The sequence below is a fragment of the Sminthopsis crassicaudata genome, chromosome 2 (assembly GCF_048593235.1).
Source record: "Sminthopsis crassicaudata isolate SCR6 chromosome 2, ASM4859323v1, whole genome shotgun sequence".
NCBI lineage: Eukaryota > Metazoa > Chordata > Mammalia > Dasyuromorphia > Dasyuridae > Sminthopsis > Sminthopsis crassicaudata.
The window spans coordinates 467,981,923-468,002,676 of NC_133618.1; the positions used below are offsets into that span (position 1 = coordinate 467,981,923).

The 20,754-nt window shown below is 39.3% G+C and overlaps 1 long non-coding RNA gene across 1 annotated transcript in view; it reads left to right on the forward strand.

The window, feature by feature from the left end:
• Positions 1-2,190: 2,190 nt before the first annotated feature.
• Positions 2,191-20,754, forward strand: part of LOC141553612 (uncharacterized) — a 35,452-nt gene continuing 16,888 nt past the window's right edge. The window contains exons 1-2 of the long non-coding RNA XR_012485549.1: positions 2,191-2,632; positions 3,870-4,000. This is a non-coding gene — a long non-coding RNA (uncharacterized LOC141553612). The remainder of the gene's footprint in view (positions 2,633-3,869; positions 4,001-20,754) is intronic.

Sequence of the window (20,754 nt, forward strand, 5' to 3'; positions counted from 1 at the left end):
TTTAAAAAAAGAGAGAAAGAAAGAGAAATAAAAGAAAAAGGTGAAAGAATTATAGGCAGGAGAGAAATAGAAAAGAAAATAGAAAAGAGAGGGGAGAGAAAAGGGGAGAGAGAAGAAATCCCATTTTAATTCTTCCCCACAACAGCCCTGTGAAGTGAGTAACTATTAGAATTGAAATTTTGGAAGTGAAGCAGCTGAAATTCAAAGTGAAATGACTTGCTCAGAGTTACACAGGACTGATCAGAAATCAAGTCTCCTCACTTCAAGCACAGCATTCTTTCCATTAGACCAGATGGGGGGAAAGAGAGTAGATAGGAGAGAGAACCAGAGAGACTGAGGAGTGTGTGTGTGGGTGAGAGAGAGACAGAGAGAGACAGACAGAGAGAGAGAGAGAGAGAGACAGTGAGAAAGAGAGACACAGAGAGAGAAAGAGAGAGAGAGAGACAGACAGAGAGAGAGAGAGAGACAGAGAGACAGAGAGAGAGAGAGAGACAGAGAGAGAGACAGAGAGAGACAGAGAGAGAGACAGAGAGAGAGAGAGAGAGAGACAGAGAGACAGAGAGAGAGACAGAGAGAGAGACATACACACAGAGACACAGAGAGAGAGACATACACACAGAGACACAGAGAGACAGAGAGACAGAGAGACAGAGAGAGAGAGAGAGACAGAGAGAGAGACAGAGAGACAGAGAGAGAGAGAGAGAGAGAGAGACAGAGACAGAGACAGAGACAGAGAAAGAGAGACAGACAGAGACAGAGAGACACAGAGAGAGACAGACAGAGACAGAGAGAGACAGAGACAGAGACAGAGACAGAGAGACAGAGAAGGAGAGACAGACAAATAGACAAAGAGAGACAGAGAGAGAGAGAGAGAGAGAGAGAGAGAGAGAGAGAGAGAGAGAGAGAGAGAGAGACAGAGAGAGACAGAGACAGAGAGAAAGAGACAGAAACACAGAGAGACAGAGACAGAGAAAGAGAGAGGGAGAGAGACAGAGACAGTGACAGAGAGACAGAGAGGGAGAGACAGAGAGACAGAGAGAGAGAGAGACAGAGAGACAGAGACAGAGAAAGAGAGAGGGAGAGAGACAGAGACAGTGACAGAGAGACAGAGAGGGAGAGACAGACAGATAGACAAAGAGAGAGAGAGAGAGAGAGAGAGAGAGAGAGAGAGAGAGAGAGAGAGAGAGAGAGAGAGAGAGAGAGAGAGAGAGAGAACACAAAGAGAGACAGAGACAGAGACAGAGAAAGAGTGAGGGAGAGAGAGAGAGATCCAGTGATAGTCTGTTGGAAGTACACAGAGGAGGGACAGGGTAAACACGGAGAGGAGAGGGAAGAGAGATCCGGAAAGAAGAGGGGAGGACTGGGAGGGAGGGAGAGAGGACCGGGAGGAAGGGAGAGAGGACCGGGGGAAGAGTGGGGAGGGCGTAAAGGAGGCGCGGAGAGGGCAGCTAGGAGTGCCAGCTCGCCGCCGCCCTCTGCTCTGGGCCCTCGGCCTGGGGCGACAGGCAGTGCTGGGTGGCTGCCGCTGCCCACTCTGAGCCCTAGATGGCACCAGGAGGCTGTAGTTTAAACCTCCCGGACTGCCGGCGAGGTCGGCTTCCAGCTCTAACAGTGTCTGAGGGGCCCTCGATGGGAAGCGTCCCATCCTGGACACGGCCAGGCCCGGCTCGGCGCCGGGTTCCGGGGAGCCCCGTGCCGCCCCACACGGTCGGGCAGCAGCAGGCGTGGGTGCAGGGCCGGAGCCCGCGGGCCCCCAGAGATGTTTCCGGGTCTGTCCGAGGGAGCGCGGCCGCGCGCGTGGCTAGCAGTGCCCCCCCCCACCCCCACCCAGGGCCTGGGACGGTGCGTCCGCGTCTCTGGTGGGACAGGGTGGCACGTGTGCTCCCCAAACGTGGCCTGGAGGATTTAAGCCCCGGCTTGTGAGCGTCTGAGGCGCGAGTCTGCGTCCGCTAATGTGGGACTGGCCGTGTGTGCGAACGGGCTCCCGGGCCGCCCGAGTCCGAGTTCGGGAGCCTTTGGGGTGTGGGGCCAGTGTCTCTGTGAGTCCGCCTCTGCGGCGGTAGGAGGTGGCTCTGTGAGCCTGTGCGAGCGAGTCTAACTTTCATGTCTTTGGGACCCATCTCTACAGTTCTGTGTGTGTTTTTTTCATACTATCTATCGGCCATCCGTCCATCCGTCCGTCTGTCTGTGTAACTGTCCAGCTCAGGGGACGTGTCTGTGAGTGCTCATCCGGGTGGCCGAAGGCGTGTCTGTGCCAGTCTTTGTGACACGTGCGGAGAGCCCCCGTGTGCCCAGCGCGCCTGTGTGGCCGTCCCCCTCAGGACTACCACAAACACTGGCTTTGAGAGCCCAGGCAGTGGCAGACTGAGCCAGCCGCCCGGGGCCCTTTCTCTCTCAGGCCCTGCGGCCTGCTCCGGTCCTCCGAGGCCTTCCCATCCTGATTCTGAGCCAGGCCCCGGGCAACCTCCATGCGAGGTTTAGAGCCGGGCGGCTTCTCAAGTCTTTCCCACTAAGGGCCCTTTTCCTTCTAAGAAATTTTATAGGCAACGCGGCATACATACCATGACGGGTAGCGCACCCTCCCAAATCTATAAAGAAGTAAGGGGGAGACGTCGGCGGTGGGGAAGCAAAGGTGAGGGAAGACAAGGGAGTGATCCCTGGGGGGTGGGGGGTGGGGGGTGAGTTAAGTGATAGAAAGTCAAGTTGTGGAGCAGAATTTAGTGAAAGAGTCAGTGGAAGGCAGCTAGGTGGCGCAGTGGATAGAGCACCAGCCTTGAGTTCAGGAGGACCCGAGTTCAAATGTGACCTCAAACACAACACTTCCTAGCTGTGTGACCCTGGGCAAGTCACTTAACCCCAGCCTGGGGGGGGGGGAAGAGAAAGAGTCAGTGGGGATAGGAAAGCCGTGGGGGGAGGGTGTCTGAGTATGTGTAGATATCTACGTGTGTCCACATAAATATATCTTCTTTAACTGTAGCTTGTTTGGGGTGGGGATGAGGCTGAAAGGGTGTGGTATATATATGTTTACATTTGTATATATAAATATATCCTTTCTTAACTATAGCCTGCTTGGGGATGATGGGGAGCATCAAGGGGAGGAAAAAGAATAATGTAAAGAAGGTGCACAGCAGAGAACAAAAGAACAGTTTATAAGGAAGTAAAGAAGAGACAGATGTTCATAGATATAATTTCTTTTACTGATATATATATATATATATATATATATACATAACAACAAATACCAATTTAAGAAAGTATATATATATATATATGTGTATTTCAAATCCTCCCTGATGTTCTACTGGGCACATGATAATGGTCTCTTTTGTTTCATTTTATTTTGCATTGCTTTTCTGGTTTTTTGTTTTTGTTTTTGTTTTTGTTTTTGTTTTTGTTTTTTGCTTATTCTGTTTCTTCAAATAAAATAAATTTGGGAAAAGCCATGTAATTGGAGAAAAATAAAATATAATACTAATAATAATGTTAGGTTTGGAAGGAACCTTAACATATAAATGTTAAGACTGAAATGACTCTTAGGACATAAAATGATCATGGATTAGACTTTAGAAGCAAGTGAATAATGGAAGGAAGTATTAATAGCTTACTGTGTTCTAACAGTGGAGATATAAAGAGAAAAATAAGACTATGTCTGTTCTTGAAGAATTATGTTCTAATGGGGGTGACAATAGATATGGAAGATTTTAACTGCAAATCCCATGGCAAGGTCTCATAGTCCTTAAGGCATAGCGGCAAGCACTTAGATGGTAATGCTTCTTATTTCCAGATAAAATCATGAGTTTTTGGTGTTGAACCATTTGACAGTGCCAAAGATTTTGGTGACAAGAGGTTCTCTGGTTATGTCTCCACAGGAGTCACTTCCCAGGACAATGGCTGTGGGCCTCTCACCGGGAGCTGACCATTCCTGAAGTTCATAGGTTTGAGGGGAAATGGCAGCCAAGTTAGTCCGACTTGACCAGAATACATACATACATGCATACGTGTAGGTATTATGTATGTGCTGCCTCTTTTCTCTCCCCCAAGATGCCTTGGAGCTGAGAGCATCACGTTTGATCCCCTTATTTTAATAGAATTTTCCAATTACATGTAAAGTCAGTTTTCAACATTCATTTCTGTAAGATTTTGAGTTCCCAATTTTTTTCTTCCTTCCCCAAGACAGCAATTTGATATAGTTATACATACAATTATGTTAAACATAGAAATCCCTTATTTTAAAGATGAGGCAAGTGAGACCTAGAGAAGGAAATAGTAACCTATGCAGGGGCCCACAGCAAATGTGTGGCAGACTCAGAACTTGAATCCAGGTCTTCCAACTCTACATGCAAAGCACATTCCACTTCACTATGCTGCCATCTCATTTTTCAAAAGCTTCATGCAAGGCAATATCATTTTAAACGGGGCCTTTTCCTAATGGGCCACCCAGTGCCTAAGTGATTATAATACATAGGTATCCATAAAATATGCATTGGATAGCCCCTTAGATATTCAGGCGCTGACATCCAAGTGTTAGGCCTCTAAATAGAACAAATGAGTGTAAACAGTCTCATGGCAACCTTGGGTTCTTGACAGTAAATGTGGAATCAGTCCCAGCCAATTATAGACACCAGCATTGGAGGTGAAAGGGACTCACGAGGCGAAAGCCCCGCTGGTATTGAGTACTATGGCAGAGGAATGCCTGGACAGGCCTTGGGCTGATCAGGAGAGAAGGGTGATATAGGGCTCTGACCAATAGCAAAGACAAACCCTCCTAATTTTCATGGAGGAGCTGAGAAAATACTCTGTGAACATATGTATGTTTGCACGTATATAATGTACATTTATCTATGTATATACATCTGGGCTGTTATTATTTTATATATATATATATATATGTATATATAAATACATGTATATACATGTACATTTGTCTGTATATATACATCTGAGTTGTTATTATTTAATTAAGTCATTTCTGACATTTTTTGACCCCACTTGGGATTTTCTTGGTAGAGATTTTGGAGTGGTTGGCCATTTCTTTCTCCAGCTCATTTGACAGATGAGGAAACGGAGGCAGACAGGGTTAAGGGACTTACCAGGGTCACACAGCTAGGAAGTATCTGATGCTGGATTTGAACTCAGGAAGATGAGCCTTCCTGAGTCAAGGCCCAGCACTGTTTCACTTAGCTGTTTATATATGGATCCTATGCAACTGTATGTATATGTGTATATACATACATATATATTTATATAAATACATATGTATATATACACATCTACATATATGCATACATACATATATGCATATATATTTATGTATGCGAATATATGTGTTTGAGAGAGGCAGTGTGGTATTGTGGAAAGAGCATTAGATTTTTTCTTTTTTTCTGCTGAGGCAATTGGAGTTAAGTGACTTGTCCTGGGTCACACAGCTAGGAAGTATTAAGTGTCTGAGAAAAACTGGACTTTTAAACAGAGTGTCTGGGTTTAAATCCTAGTTTGTTATGTACTAGCTAGGTGCCTTTGGGCAATTCATTTAAGTTCTTCTGGCCTCAGTTTTCTGATTCGTGGAGTAGGTTGGACTAGAAAATGCTTCCAGTTCTAAATCCTATGATTGTGCATATATCTATGTTCTTATATGTATTCTTGAGCCTGAATGTGGGTATACATATGAGACCCTGTACATGCGTGGGTCTGTGTGTGTATGTGTGTGTGTGTGTGTGTGTGTGTGTGTGTGAAGATGGGCCGAGGAAGGAAGCACACTCTAGCAAAAGAGAATGGTGCTTATTGATTTGTCTTTGTTTCTGTTTTGCAGCCAGTAACTGGGCTGTTAAAAACCTGAAGCTTTAAAAATCCAAGACAAGCTAAGGGTGGAGCTGATAAATTCCATCTCTGCCTTGCTCTGGTACAGCGCTTCTTCCCACTTCTTTGCTAAGCCCCAGGGATCACAGGAAACATGTTGGGGAAGATGAATGAATGAACAAAGATAAACTATACCATAATTTGGTTTGATCCATCCTGGATTAGGACAGTTCTAACTTCATTCTTTCATTCATTTCACTTCATCCATTCATCCATCAATCCATCCATTTAACGAATCGCTCTTTTTCTGAGCTTTCTTTTTTATTCCATGAATTAGAAAGGGTAGAAAACATGATTTCAAGGGATTTGAAGTTTGAGATAGGTGAGGAAGAGGAGGAAACAAGCATTTATTAAGTGCTTACCATGTGCCAGGCATTGTGCTAAGGACCAGGGCTAAGCAAAAGGAAAGACAGTTCTTACTTTTAAGGGACTTATGTTATAATTATGTTATAATGGGGGGAGACAACATGCAAAAGGGAGCTAAGGGGGATAAAGGCTGAGGATCCAGCTCAAGGGCATGATTTTGAAGTCTGGGAGCCCAGGAAGAGGGTGAGAAGAGAAATTAAAATTCCACAAAATGGAAGCTGCAGGAGAAATTCATGAGAGAAGGGAGTGAGCATTACAGAGGGATATTCCATGTTGAATAGGAAGTGGCAAGAATGGATGTTCTGGGGCAAGATATGAGGCATGAGAGAAATTACAGGATGACAGAGCAAGATTTGGAAGACTGGGGTCCAGAAATGGGGCCAGGAGGTGAAAAGGGGTTATAAGAAAGCAACTAATTATTTACATATTCTCAAGAATGTGACTTGACTCAGAGAGTTTCATCCAATGCTATTGAAAGAATTTATTACAGTGGTCCTCAAACTTTTTTAAGTAGGGGCCAGTTCACTGTCCCTCAGACTGTGGGAGGGCCGGACTATAGTAAAAACAAAAGCTCACACTCTGTCTCCGCCCTCAGCCCATTTGCCATAACCCTGTGGGCCGCATAAACGATCTCAGCGGGCCTCATCTGGCCCACTGGCCCTAGTTTGAGAACCTCTGATTTATTATGTGATATCAAAAGTCCTATTAATGATCTCTGAGGAACTGTGGGGAATAATAAGTATTAGAGTTATAGTAATAGGGAAACATTCCAGTTATGGCCAAAAGGAAAAGGTAGATTCTAGAAATCAGAGATAGCTGAGCTTTATGTCCATACTTGAAAAAATTCTAAAACAAATGACTAAATAGATGGTTTATAAGTACTTAGAGAAGAGAGATGTAATCACTAGAAACCAGTATGGGTTCATCAAGAACAAGGCATTTCAAAGTCACCTTACATCCTGTATTAGCAGGTTTATTATATTATTTGGTCAGGAAGAGGATATAGACACATTGTACCTTGACTTTAGGAAGGTGTTTGGCAAATTTTTTCATACTGTCCTCATAATCATGATTAGCATAGTTGGAAGAAATAATATTTAGCTTAGCAACTATATCCAAAAAGTCCCCACTTAATGGACTGATGTTTATCAGGAGGAAGGTCTCCAGTGGAGTGCCAGAGAGCTTTTGCTTCAACTCTTCCATTCAATACTTTTACTAATGACTTGATAAAATTATAGACAGCGTATTTATCAAATTTATTGATCACATAAAGCCAGGAGAGATAGGGCAATACTTGAATGAATGAATTGGAATTTCAAAAGCTATCGGCAGTTTAGAACATCTAATAAGATGAATTTTAATAGGGATAAATGTAGATTCCTACACTGGGATGGAAAAATCAATCATGCAAGTACAGAATAATGGAGATGTAGTGATTTAAAAGTTCATGTCAGAAGGTGCTGGGGATTTTAGTAGACTTAAATCTTGTCCTTTCCTCCCCCCCCCCCCCCCCCCGAGGCTGGGGTTAAGTGACTTGCCCAGGGTCACACAGCTAGGAAGTGTTAAGTGTCTGAGAGCAGATTTGAACTCAGGTCCTCCTGAATTCAGGGCTGGTGCTCTATCCACTGTGTCACCTAACTGCCCCCAGACTTAAATCTTAATATGATTCAACAGTGAGGTGTGACAACTCAAAATGCTAAATTGGTATCAGGATCTATTAGTATAATTGGCTTTTAGGGGGTGAGGTGGATAGAGTATGTTTGACCTGGAATCAAGAAGAATTGACTTAAAATTCAGCTTCAGAAACTTACTTTCTCTGGGACAGGTCACTAATTTTTCTGAGCCTCAGTTTCTTCATCTCTAAAATGAGGATAATAAAAATCTACTTTATAGGGTTATTGTGAGGATAAAATGAGATTATCACATATATAAATTTCTTTCTAAACCTGAAAGCTCTAAATAAATGCTAGCTATTAATATTGTACATTAACAGAAGTTAAATGTCCAGGCTGTACCTTTGTTCTCTGCTCTGCTCAGACTATATCTAGATTTTTAGGAAGGGACCTATATGTTGGATAGTACCTAGTAAAGTGTTGATCAGAGGAGTAAATTCAGAGAAAAATCTAAACAATGTTATTAAAGGATCAGAGGAAATAATTGTGAATGTGTGTTCTAGAGAAGAGAAGACTTAGGGGGAGCATAACCACTGACTTTAAATATCTAAAGGGCCATTAGGTAAAAGAAGGCCTCAGAGGGAGAACTTGGAATAATAGGTACATTATACAGGGAAGTATATGAAGCTCCATAAAGGGGAAAACTTCCTAAAAATGATAATGATTCAGAAATAAAATGAGCAGCCTCAGGAACTACTGAATGCCCTCATACTGGAAACCTTTAAAAGGGAATAGACTGAAGTGCACTGAAGTTGGCTTGTATTGGCTTTTGAGAGCTGATTGCTAAATTTTCAGTGCCATCATTTACATCCCAGAAATAGCAAATGCTACAAATTAAGATTTGATTTATTATTTGATTGATTATTAATTTAAGGAAGTGATGGATAAAATATTAATAACATAGATTAAACTTAAAAGTATATCATGTAACCATATCCCAAAGAACTGGTTGTTTAACATTTACTAGCACACATCTGCAGTTAGATAACTACTTGTTGGGGAACTTGAAAGATTGACTCTGGAAGAGAGAATTGAAGAGAAGGGTTCCTGTTATCTAGAAGTTGGATTCCCTTTAAAATTTTATTTTAAAATTTTAAATTAAAATAAGTTTAAAATTTTTTAAATTCCTTTTAGTTTGAAGAGCTTGTGAGATTCTGTTAGTACAACTAGCAAATACTATGGGAATCCCAGTAATGAAATATTTTATCTTCATCTATGAGAGTAAGGGAAAGAAGAATATGATTTGAACATTGAAGATAGATGGAGAGGAGGATGCCAAAAACTTGGGGAAAAAATCATAACTCATTATTATTGAAAAAGGCTAATCCAGAAAATATAAAGCACTTGCCTACTTTCTTATCTCTTCAACAATTGTATAAGAATAATTTGCACATGTATTGAAGGCATCCTTGTCAGAAATATGAGAAACAGGTAAGCGTTCACAAATAAGATTCTACAGCTGATCACACTATTACAATCATATAATTGACTGAAAGATGGAAAGAATTCAATATCACGTGGTGCTTAATATTTGGTTACTAAAAAAAATTTTAATTCAGTAGAACTAAATGTTACTTTTAAGACTCTTTTTTCAACAAGATGACTTCCATGCATATATTAAGATTATTTAAGGTTCCATGAAAGGTATAATAACAATAATAACTTTGTACTCACCAAAGGTATGTGCCATCATCATAGAGAATGTCTAGTGCTGAGTCCAAATGAAAGAAATATATTTCATAAACTTTTAAATCCTTTAGGTTCTTCTATTATGTTAAGTTAATTATATCAATCCTGGAACATTATAGATTTCAAAAATAAAATCCATAATTACTAAAGAGTTCAATCTAATGATTTTCTTGAACAACTTTTTCAGTAATAAGAATCATGACTGTTTTTCCAGGCTTTTGGTATCCTCTTCTTCATTCATCCTTCAGTGTTCAAATCATATCCTATCTCTTTCCCTGACTACCATAGAGGAAAAAAATTCCATTACCTCAATTCTCAGAGGATTTGTTGCCCAAATTACTAATAGAATTTCATAAGATTTCAGAACCATTAGGAATTTCAGAATCCATTTAGTCCATTCAAATCTGAGCAAAATTCCCTCTTCAACTCTCTGTTCCAGGGTCTCTTTCAACTCTTCAATAACTTGTCATCCAAATGCCTTGTAAACAATCCACACGAGAAAAATCAAGGGATAAAAATGTGTATTGACCATGTTGTTGGTTGGAGAGCCCAGATAGCCAGTCTACCAATAAACAGGCACTGTAGATGAATAATGAATTGGATTCATAAATTAATAGGAGGAAGAGAGTGTATCAGATACATTTGGGAAATGTCAAAAAGCTTTTAATGACTTTAAACTTCTCCCTGAAATAAAAGCCCATTTTCTTACCACTAATATTCTTCTAGCAGTGCTGTATAGCTGTACAGTTGTGGAATAACAGTCTTCAGAGGTTTAATATTTTTTAATTTTTCTTTTAAATATTTAATTTAACAAATAAAACAAAACAAAAAATATACAAACAAGAATAGAAAAATGAGGATCATATGTGGAACCTTCATTTAGAAAGTATTTATTAAAGAACACTACCATATTGAGGGGTGCTTTTTCCTTTTGCTTTTTCCTTTATGTTTTTAAATATTTCATTACTATTCCTTTCTTTTTTTTCCCTTTTGTTTGCATGGGCATCACTACCCAAACACTTCCCCTCAAAGTCTCACTGCTATAAACTTAATAAAGTTCTTTCTGTTGTAATAAATATGCAGAGCTGAGCAAAACAAATCAACACCATGTTGAGAATGAATGCCTCATTTGGTACCTCTAGTCAATTACCTATAAGTCAAAAAATTAGCAATATACTTCACATATAGATCTTTTTAAATTGCATTGGTTAAGAGTTTTTAAGTCTTTCAAAGTTATTTTCCTTTATGTTATTTTATTAATTATATAAATTATTCTCCTAGCTCTGCTCACTTCACTTTGTATCAGTTCATACAAATCTTCACAGGTTTTTCTGAAACTATCCTGTTTATCATTACATTCGCACATCACAATGACAGAAACTAGGGCATGGACCCACATTTAACACCACATACTAAGATAAGATCAAAATGGATTCAAGATTTAGGCATAAAGAAAGAGATTATAAATAAATTAGAGGAACATAGGATAGTCTACCTCTTAGACTTGTGGAGGAGGAAGGAATTTGTGTCCAAAGGAGAACTAGAGGTCATTATTGAGCACAAAAACATTCACACATCACAATTTGTTAGTTGATAGACATACCTGTAGTTTCCAGTTTTTTGTTATAACAAAAAGCATAACTACAAATATCTTTTTCCTGAGTGAGCGTTTTCACTGGCTTTCCCCCATCCCTGCTTTCTGTCCTTCCCCATTTCTGCCTCTTGGTTAATCTGGCTTCCTTCAAGTCTCAGCTAAAATCCCATCTTCTATGGCAAGTCTTTCCTTTTCCCCCTTCATTATTAGTGCTTTCCCTCTGTTGATCATTTCCAATTTTTCCTGTATATAGCTTATTTGTATATTGTTTGCATGTTGTATCTCCCATTAAACTGTGATCTTCTTTAGATTTTTATTTTTATTTAATTTAATTTTATTTATTTTTATTATATTTTATTTTATTATATTTTTATTTGTATTTTATTTTTATTTGTATTTCTGGCAGTTAGCACATTAGTACATTCCAGAAGCAGAGAAGGTGATAGGGATGATTTGTATTTCTCATCCTGTTCTGACAGGCTTTGATTTTTTGGTTTAATTTCTACATTTTGAAATCTTTTCATTAATAGTAAAAAAAGTATAATAACTAAATCTATATAATACTTTAAAAATTTCAGAGTTTTATGGATATTAACTCATTTAATCCTCATGAGTACCATGGGAAACAGGATCATTTTATTTTTCAGATGAGAACACTGAGGCTGAGAAAGCTTAAGTGATTTGCCCAGAGTTACACAACTAGTGTCTGAGGAAGAATTTGAACTCAGGTATTCTTGTCACCAAGTCTATCACTTTACTGTTCCCTCTGGTAGTTGCATGCTGCTTGGAGATTTTGAGAATTTGGCAATTTTGGTGTGGCACCTTGTATTTAAAAATGTTAAGTTTTTGAATAAATGTTATGTATTTTTTTTTATTATTTTATCATTTTCCAATCATGTCCAACTCTTCGTGATCTCATTTGTCATTTCCTTCTCCAATTCATTTTATCAAAAGGAAACTGAGGCAACCAAGATTAAGGGACTTGCTTGGAGTCACATAGCTAGTAAGTGTCTGAGGACTGATTTGAACTCAGAAAGATGAGTCTTCTGATTCCAGGCGTGGCACTCCATCCACTGTGCCACTGAGCTTTCTAAAAGTTATTACCTTTTGAGTTGTGCTTTCATTTGATAATTAAGGAAAAAAGCAGTTAGGCTGAGAAGATTGATGCTGCAATTGGAGTCAGAAAGACCTGAATTCAACTAGCTATGTGACTCTAGCCAAGTTACTTAATTGCTCTTTGTCTCAATTTCCCCATATGTAAAATGAAAAGATAATAATACCAGGTTTGTTGTGAAATCAAATAAGTTAAAATTGGTAAAGTGTTTTGCAAACTTTAAAATCCTATATGAATGCTAGAAATTATTATTAACCTAAAATTTCTGATATATTTCTATCTTCTGGATTTCATTCTGTATTTTAATGGCCTGAGTGATATGGCATTCAGATTTTCTACTGTATACCAGCTAAATATTGATGTAATTTTCCAGTGCTTCTTTCCAGATTTTTAGTGGCTTTTTGGAGTCATGCTTGCCATGGTGATATTTGATGCAGGTCCTTTTATAGCTCCACTTTTCGTCTGTGGTTCTTACTGTAGCTATTGCCATTACATATGCTGTCGTTTGCAGCTACTGAAATAGTTTTATATTTTCAGTCTGATATAGTGGGCAAATATATTCATCCATGATGGCCATAGGAAATGCCAGATTTAAAAAAAAATTACTCTGTTGTATTGGTCTGCTAATTGAATTCCTATTACCATATTCAAAAAGAGCTTTTCAGAATTCCAATCTAACTAATACCTATCTCCTTTTCAAAGTCATTTCAATCAATTAAACAATCGACCAACAAACATTTATATCTAAGTACTGTATTAAATGCTGGGGATAAAAGGCAAAAATGAAATAATTCCTACTTTCCTAAAGCTTACATCATATTATTTATTTATTTATTTGTTTGTTTGTTTGTTTGTTTATGTTAATTTTATAATTATAACATTTTTTTGACAGTACATATGCATAGGTAATTTTTTACAACATTATCCCTTGCACTCACTTCTGTTCCAAAATTTTCCCCTCCTTCCCTCCACCCCCTCCCCTAGATGGCAGGCATTCCCATACATATTAAATATGTTATAGTATATCCTAGGTACAATATATATATGTGCAGAACCGAATTTTGTTGTTGTTGTTGTTTACATCATGTTATTTAAATTATTTCATTATTAGGGATAATTTCTGGAGTCTTTATTAAGTCAAAATTTTCAGTGATCTCAAATTTTTCCTTCCTCAGATATGTGTAATTCTTTTATTTCATCTAATTTAGAATTAGAAAAGAATTTACTACTTGTGATTGTCCTGCTCTGATCACCAATATGTGTGTGATAGAGAGCTGAGGTGACACTGTTAAAAACAAAAGAGCATTAAACTCTTGCCTATAACTAGCAAGGGTTGTTTCCATTTTCATTATGATAGAGTCCTGCTCCACAATGAAAATATTTATATCCATTTGCCTGATTTAATGATCAGTACAATCTGCTTTGAAACATTGACAGCAGGTCTATTAATGTTATTTCAGATTTCTCCTGCCATCTCTTGCTCTCTTGTGGTTCCAGTCCACAAAGAAGTATCCCTTGTTTCTATATCTTCCTCATCAAGCCAATCAATCATCGTGTTGGCTTCAAGTAGTTTGAGGCAGCCAAGTAGTGCAGCGGAAAAAGCACTGACATTAGGAAGACCTGAATTCAAATCCAACTTCAGATATTAACTAGCTGTTATAACTCTGGGGAAGTCAATTAGTTTCTGAATGCCTTAGGTTTTTTTGCATCTATAAAACAGAAGTAACAATAGCATCTGACCATAAAGGTAAGGCAGACTATACAATGTTAAATAAATGCTAGTCAGCCTTCGATCTTATGCCATCCCACTGAGTTGCAGTACTAATCCAGTTAGAGGTATCACTGCTAATTGGAGTCCAATTTGCCTGAGTTTTGTGGTTTCCTATCAGGCCTTCACAGCTGTCATCTTGGTCTCAGGGCATATGAGGTCCTTGCTGATACATCATCATGACTGGCATTCCATTACTTTGCTATTGTCTATGGTTGGATTTGAGGGGATTTGTTTATAATAATAATAATTATTATTATTATTATTAATGAATAGGATAAACTATGATACTTGCCTGCTCAAGCACCTCTAGTTGCTCCCTGTTGATGTTAGGATAGAATAAAATTTTCTCAGTCTGGCATTTAAGACTCTCCACTATCTGGCTCAGATGCATCTATCTCTTTATGACCCTGTGTATTATACTTGTCAATGGGTTTTTCTTAGTAAAGATACTGGAGTTATTTGCCATTTCTTTCCCCAATTCATTTTACAGATGAAGAAACCTAGGCGAACAGAGTAAAGTACTTTGCCCAGGATCACCCAGCTAGTAACTGTCTGAGGTCCCAAATTGAACTCAAGTTCAAGTTGGCTTCCTGACTCTGGGCCCATCGCTCTATCCACTGAACAATCTGGCTACTGCCTATCTACCTCTTTTGTATTTGTACTCAGGGCAGAAGCCAGTTGAAAAGTCTTTTGTTACCACAAGGTTATCAGATTGCAAACAATCCCTGCATGTGCTCTGAAGTCTACTTGGAGATTTCTTCTCAAAAAATCAGAAAGATGCTTTACACGTGTTTGTAAGGTCTGGGCTCTCATTTACCAGTCCCTTGTTACACCTAACTTATGCTATAAATTATATATGTTCATGTCTCTTCCCTCTACTAGCCTGCAAGCTGGAGGGCAGGAACTATTCCATTTTCATCTTTGTAGCCTTGAAAATTCAGAGTGTCCATACCAACAAGATCACTGATTTACCAAAATATTGAAGCAGACAATGAAAGTAAGTAGGGTAGGTGAGATTGCTGGAGATCATATCATACCAGCTGAATTAGAATAGTTGAATCAACTATGAGTGTTTATCTTGGAGAAGTCTTGGGAGTCCATGATGGCCTATTCAAAAGGCTATCATCTGAAGAAGGATGAGCTAACTCAGAGCAGTAGTGAAAGTTATGGGAGGTGGGTTTAGATTCACTATTTTAATAGGGATTCCCTAACAATTAAGCTTGTCCCAAAGTAGCATGGCCTGCCTGCAGTGATGGTGAGTTCCACATAACTAGCAGTCTTCAAGCAGAGGTTCACTAACAATTGGTTGGGATTGTTGTATAGAAGATGCCTGTTTTTGATAATATGAGACTGGGCTAGATACCTGCTGAGACTCCTTCTAGCTTGAGGGTCTAGAATTCAATAGTCTATGAGTTTCCTTTTAGAAATGCCAAGATTTATTATTTCTTTATATTCATGTTTCATTCTTTTTTTTCTCTTTAGAAAAATAAGGTTTAATAAAACACAAATTGCCTTAATTCTGACATGTAGCTGAATGGTCAGAGCTTGTTCTTCCATGTATATGTTTTGACATGTGTGCATACATGTCATATACATGTATGTATATATATGAATATACACAGATACCCAAGGCCTCCACATTTATGTGCATGTATATGTGTTTATATATTTATATATACTTTAAAAAAATAATACATGTTTACCAAATGTGCTGGAACAAGCTTAAACTGGATGTGAGAGCGAATTATTAAAATTTTAATTTGAGCATTCATACCTTGGAAATCAGCAGATGCTACAAATTGAGGCTTGATTTATTGTTTTTATTAATTATAAGACTTAGGAAAGTGATGGACAAAATGTGAATAATTCAGTTTAAACTTAAAAGGTTGTTATGTGTTTTCAGAGAGCTGGTTGTTAAAAAAACATTTACTAGCATATCATTGTATTCACATAGACATGCTAGCACATACTAGCTATGTGAATATGGCCGAGTAATTTAACTTCTCAGTGCCCCTGGCAGCTCTCTGAATTACTGATGAGTTGCTGATCTGGGAGGGAAAATAACATCACAGGTCTGGACCAACTATGTCTACATGAACATGCATTTGCTGTCTCAGTGTCTCTTTCGGAGTTTTTTCCTCTCTGTCTCCCTCTAACTCTATTTCAGTATCTCTCTTGGACAGGTCCTATAGATATACATTAAATGTTAAATATTCTATAGCCTAAGGTGTCTTCAACCTCAAACATTCTACAGTATATTGTCTAACCTTCTGTGGTTTAAGGTATCTTCCTGCTGAGACATTTGATGATTTTAAGTACTGGAGAAAGACTCACCTCCCTTAAATTGTGATCCTCCAGTGAAACATAGGGCTGCCACCTTGAGCCATGTGCTTTGTTTCTGCCAGTACAAGTGCTTTTTTTTTTCACAGATAAATTCTCTCTTTTAAAACTAGGAGAGATCCTACAAGTCCACAATATACAGCAGGGAGCTTTCAGAGAGTGAAATGTGTTCTCTGTGTGGGTGGAGATGATTGAAAATCAGCTGTTTCCGATCCTGACTATAAAGTCTCCTTATCCCCACTGTCAGTTGGTTGGCCTTTGTGCAGGGTAATGGATGGAGGAGCTTAGGAGAGCAGCAGTACCAAGAAACTCCTGTGTAATGATGAATTGAGGAGCTGACATTTCCCCTGTATACTCCTTAGTAGAAGGCCACATTGTTTCTTGGTTCCAGAACTGTGCCCTGAACATAGTAGGTTCTCAGTGAATCTCTGTCAATTGATGGATTGGACCCTATGTGTCTGGAGGACCACTCTAAATTTTAAATCCTAAATTTTTAGGGATAGTTTATAGAGAAAGGATCACCAGATTTAGAGAAAATTGGAACCTTTGAGGCAATCTAGTCTATTTCTCTCATTTTATAGATGAAGGAACTGAGACTTAGAGTGATATTGTAAGTTGAAAGTGCCAGGATTTTAACCCATATCCAGGATACTTTTCTTTATTCCAGGAAAGGAAAAAGGAAAGGCAAGGAAATGAAAGAAGAAAGGAAAGAAGAGGAGAATAGAGGAGAGGGGGAAAAAAAAACCTGGAAAGGGGATAGCAAGCTGTGCTGATAGAGTATTAGATTAAGTCAGATGGCCTAGATTCTAGTCTTATTTTTAAGGAAGGAAACAAGCATTTATTCAGCACCTAGTGTGTGCCAAGCACTTTACTAAGTGCTTTATAAATATCTCATTTGAGTCTCACAACTCTGAGAAGTAGCTGTTGTTATCCCCATTTTAGAGTTGAGGAAACAGAGATAGACAGAGAGTAAGGAATTTGCCCAGGGTTGCTATTAAATATTTGAGGTCAGGATTTGAATGTTGACCCTGGTGCTCTATCCACTGTGCTACCAGTTTTCCTAAGCAAGGTATTTGATTTTAAAAGCTTTAATGACATTCTAAAATCTCTATGTACAATCTTTTTTGATCACATCAACTCTGTGAAATAGGTAATACAAGTATTGATGTACACATTTTACAGCTATGGAACCTGAGTTCAGGGAAATGATCAACTTGCTTGAACTCACGTGGTTATTAAATATTAGATATTGTATTGAAACATGGGGACCTTCTGGTGCCAATTCCACTACTCTTTATGATGCCATACTTATCACATTTCTGAACCTCAGCTGTTGGTTTGTTTGTTTTTTTCCTTCCTGTAAAATAAAAGGTTGGGCTATGTGGTCTTTAAAGTTCCTTACAATTCCAACCCGTATGATGCTAAGGTTTATAAAAACTTTTAAAAAACTTAATATTTTTATGTATAAAGACTATTTTTAACATTAAAAAAACAATTTTAGTGTAAGGGCCCTTTAAATGGGCGGACACAGTGCATCGGGAGATTGAGGCCCAGAAGTAATTTCTGTGGATATTAGGACTGCCCTTGGGCGGGATCCTGGCCATATTGAGATAGTTTTGTAATGGGTGACTCTCTCGCTGATTGGCTGTGTGTGTGACCTCACAGGCCCTATGTAAGCCCACTGCAGGCAGCAACCGCCCTCTTTAACCTCATGCTGTTCACCCTGGCTTCCTAGCCTGGGTGGCCAAGCCAAGATGGGTAGCCAAAAGAGGTAAGGGTTTTGGTAGTGAACACATGGGTCTTCTGACCAGGTGTTCACTCGGGAACCAACAAGTCAGGGCATCAGTTAGGGCATTATGGGAGTAGGTATAATAAAGGCTTTTAAGATTACACGTGGTTGTTCTTGAGTGCGCTACCGGTTATTAAGCTATAGATTCAAGAGATTGTGGCCAGAGACCTTAGAAGGCCTCAGAGGAGGCGAGCCGGGTAGAGTTCACACTGCAGAGGACAGTGGTCAAAGGTACTCTGGTGGGTCTAGGACAGACTAGTAATTGTAACTGCCAGGAGAGCACGTTACATTTTAGGAGTTACGAATTTTCTCCACCTTGTCTACTTCTTCCATCATTTAAAAGGAAGGCAAACAATTTGATAAAGGTTATATATGTATAGTCATGCAAAACATATTTCCATATTAGTTGTATCATGAGAAAAAACAAAGACAAAATAAATCCCCCAAGACAAAGAAAAGTATGTTTTGATTTGTATTTAGTCTTCATCAGATCTTTCACTGAAAGTGGATAACATTTTTCATCATTAGTCCTTCAGAATTCTCTTGGATTACTATATTGTGAAGAATAGCTAAGTCATTCACACTTGATCATTGTATAACATTGCTGTTACTACATACGATATTCTCTTGGTTCTGCTCACCTCACTCTGTATCCCTTCATGTAAGTCTTCCCAGGTTTTTCTGAAAGCATTCTACTTCCATCATAATTATCTACATGATTTATTTGTTTAGCTATTCCCCAATTGATGAGCATCCCCTCAATTTCCAATTCTTGGTCACTAAAAAAAGAACTGCAATAAATATTTTTGAACAACTAGGTCCCTCTTTTCTTTTTCTATTTGAATTTCCCTTCTAATTGTACATTCTATGCTCTAACATATCATGTTTTAATTTTAATTTATTTTATGCTTCTGGCTCTACCTTCTGTATTCCAAGATCTTCACCCATTCTAATCTTCTATGTTTTAATATCCTGTGGTCTAAGGTCACTTTACAGAATAAAATTTGAAAGTTGGAAGGGACTTCATTGGCAATTTGGTCCAACATATTCACAAAAATAATTCAGCCCTCCAGCTCTACCATTTAGGTTGCATGTTCGATAATTTTGTGTTTTCAGATCCTTTCCAACACTAATATTTTATGTATCTGTTCTTCCTAGTTCAAGTAAAGTTGTCTTTTTCATGTTCAACTTTTCCTGACCCCATTGGGGATTTTCTTGGCATAGATTCTGGAGTGATTTGCCATTTATTTCTCCAGATCATTTTACAGATGAAGAAACTGAGACAAGCAGGGTTAAGTGGCTTGCCCAGAATTACACTGCTAGAAAATGTCTGAGGCTGGATTTCAGCTTAGGTCTTCCTGACTCTGTGTCCTGTATATTCTGTCCATAATGCTATCTACCAAGCCCAACCTTCTGTTGATCCTGTGTCTTCACACCACACATCTCTATTTTTTCCTCAAGGTACCTACCCTTCTCTGGGCAGTCTTGTTATCCCAACAGGAATGGTCTCACCCCTGCTGAGAATGGGACCCTCCTTCCCCCAATCCCCAACAGCAGGAGATTGTGGGAAGAGAAAGGACTCAGTTTTGGCTTTGGTCTCTGAGATTGGGCAGTACCATTCCTCTCCTCTCCATTTTCAATATGTAATTCATTTCCTGCCCACCCCCTTTCCTAGAAACAACTTTGTAGTTATTTTGTAGAAATTGTATATAGAATTCTGACTTCTCTTCCTTATTCCCTCTTCCCTCCCTCCATGTACACCCTGGAAACTCCTTAAGGAACCTAGACGGATACATATTTTATCTCTGATTCCCACAGGGCACATAGTAGGCTCTCAATAAATGCTTTTTCAATTGAATTGAATGATCATTTGGTAGTGGGAGGAAGAGTGCACGTGTCAGTGGCAATTCCTGGCTCCAGGCAGCTCTGGGATTGGTTTGGCTGGGTCGTCTTTATTTTAGGAATTAAATGTGAGCTGTGCTCTGCATGGCAGGAGGTTGTCAAGCTGAGAGAAGGGATTTTATAGCTCCACTGAAAGGGAACCCCAGGAAGGTTGAGGGAGGGGGAGAGGACAGAGGCGGAGCTTGGAACCTCCAAATGTGGTTTCATAATTTGGTTTCAAATGAATGTCCTTTCCCATTTTCTGCATCAGTCCCACCCAGTGGAAGATTAAATAAAAACCTGCCTTCCCCGCTAGACCCCGACACAAGAAGAGGAATCCTAGATATAAGAGGCTCTGTTCTTTCTGGCCGGGCTGCCTGCCTGCCGCCAGCCCAGGCCATAAATCTCGGGAAGAAAACCACTTTGCTCACACAATTTCAATCCAGCAGGGCGTAGAGGTATCAGTCAGTGCTTGTTTTATTTAGCTGATAATCTTTTATTGCACCGGGAGACCCTCAGAGAAGTACAGCGTCTTTAAAGGGCTGTCATGGGCGGCCAGAGTTTAAAACTCTCCCAAACACCACAGCCTCCCAAAGAGGCCCTCGGAAGAAAAGCCAATATTTTCTACTTTCTCTTCCTCGGCCCCCTCCTCCCTTCTCAGACAGTGACAGATGCCAAGGT